Source organism: Hordeum vulgare, chromosome 1H (assembly GCF_904849725.1).
Source record: "Hordeum vulgare subsp. vulgare chromosome 1H, MorexV3_pseudomolecules_assembly, whole genome shotgun sequence".
In the NCBI taxonomy this organism is placed as follows: Eukaryota; Viridiplantae; Streptophyta; class Magnoliopsida; order Poales; family Poaceae; genus Hordeum; species Hordeum vulgare.
In genome coordinates this window covers 97284831-97287299 of record NC_058518.1, presented here as the reverse complement: position 1 = coordinate 97287299, position 2469 = coordinate 97284831, and positions in this window count along the sequence as shown.

Here is a 2469-nt window from a genome sequence, read left to right as displayed (position 1 = left end):
CCCATGTAGAATCATAGCATTCAAAGGCTAATTATGAAGTTTTGACTCAACGAACCATTTTATTATCATTTACACCTAAGATTCATCTGACACTATTACACACGCATATACTGCCATGTTTTATCATGTTATCGAATACTTTGTATTTTTCCTTTTTTGGAAAATCAATTTAAGGTACAATATGTACGTTCCAAAAATATTTATCTAAAATTCTCCAACCTTCTACATGAAAGATAATACATTACAATGTTTTTGTCGGATTTATGTATTTTTCTGAATCTATTTTCTATTATTTACAAATTAAATGAATTTATATCTATTTATTACATATAATTGGACTTTGAACTACAAGTACGTAAACTAAGACCTTGGAATATAAAAAACCCCAGTTAAGTACTCATGTAAATTTTCCATGAATATATAGATGGGAAATATATAAAAAATTCCATATGTTATTCATATGTTTTGTGATGGCATATGAATTAGATATTATTTTTACAAGATTTGGTGATACTTTTATATCTTCAAAAATAAATAGAGATAAAAGAAAGAAAAAAATATTTAGGCCAAATCATATTGGGCCATGGCCTAATCATATGATTTAACCGTGTGCCCAAATCATGAATCGTTTCACTGCTGTTTCCAGATGTCATCATAAAAGCATCACCCGACCGGGTCTTATCGACCCACTTTTGTTCTGAATCGTCATGGACCAAACAATGGCAGTTCTTGACAATGCCATCCGAAAGCCATCATTGATTAATATGTTTCTGATAGTGCGTAAGTTTACTCTTGTTTACTCCACGCATTACATCAAGAAACACTTTTTTTCACCCGCAAAAAAAAACACTATTTTTTTTATCAAAGCCATATACCCCATGTGGCAGTGTTTCAGAATCCAGTATCAATCTCTAAGAAAATCATATATTTGAATATGGATGCATTTGCAAAATCACGCCGTACGCCGCGCCATATCCTTTGAACTTGTGGACAACACATGACATGACCTGAGGCAAACACAAATCGAAGCACAGAGAAGACACAAGCCAACAAAAGAGGTATAATTGAGGGAACAGGCTGACAATGCTCAAGCAACATATACCGCACCACAATGATAGAAATGCTCATACATATATAGTGGAGGGAGCTTGCGGCCGGTGGTGAGACGGAAGGACAGTTTAAAGGAAACGAGGAATCTAAGGATCACGCAAATAAACGAGCAAACATCATCTTTTCCAATAAGGGTAGATTTCACTTACTTAAAATGAAGCATCATGGAGATAAAAATTACATAACCAACACCAACACACTCACATTAAAAAACACGCAGGAAAAAAAGCAAAGTCATACGAGACGAAAACTATGCCTAAGTAAATAAAAAACGACCATTTTATGGTACCCTGTACTGCTGACCGATAGAGGGAGCGGTATATTCAAATCTGGCCATTGATTTTTGAAGGGTGAGATAGACATTTTTCTTTTCTACGCAACACTCACTTAGCTGATTCATCTATTTTGCGTCCTTCTCCCAGTCGTCGCCCCGTCACCAGTCCCCTCAACCCCCCCCCCCCCCCTAACACAACGACGGCCGAGATGAGCCGATACCTCTTCATAACAAAGGGCAGGATGGTCCTTCGAAAATGTCGGCGACCTACAGTCGTCGGGGTGACGTGTCGTCAGCGCGCCAACCGTCATGACGTGGCACGTCCACGTCGTCTCGTGACGGTTCCAGTTCGTCCGTCGGTTCCCGAGGCCTGCCGCGTCGTCGGTTCCCGAGGCCGCCGCCTTCAATCGCGCAGCCGCGTCGCCAGTTCGTCCCGTCATTTCGGGGGAGCAGTTAATACCGACCCGCGTCAGTGCCCCCGTCATTTCTCCGTCTCCCGAGGGCGCCATTAATGGCGGCAGCGTCGTCAGTGCCTCGGGGGTGTCGTTCCCTGGGGCCGCCGCCAACTGACCGTCGGTCTCCGCCGTCTCCCCAGGCGACGCGGACTATTAACCGCGGGTCCGCCATGTTCCCGAGGCTGCCGCGCTCCCGAGGCACCGCGTTTACTCCCCCAGAGTAACGCCGGCCACCTACCCCGTCGCCTCCCCTTCCCCTCGCTGTGCTATACAACCCGGCACCCCCAGCACGTCGGCCCCCATCTCTTCCCGACGTTCTCCTCCCCCTTTCTGCTCGACGTTCTCCTCCCTCCCTCCTCCGATGATGCTCTCTGCCTGACGCTCTCTGCCCGACGTTCTCCTCCCTCCCTCCTCCGACGACGCTCTCTGCCCGACGTTCTCCTCCCTCCCTCCTCCGACGACGATGGCCCGCGCCGGCGGGACCAGCTCCGGCGGCGGTAGTGCCCCGGAGAGCAATTGGCCAAATATCCTCGACTAGCCGGCGACGGAGTAGCTCTACCGGCTCGGGCTCCTCGTCCCGCCGGGCTGCCGCCTTGCGAAGTCGTGGCGAATCAACAAGGACGGCTACCC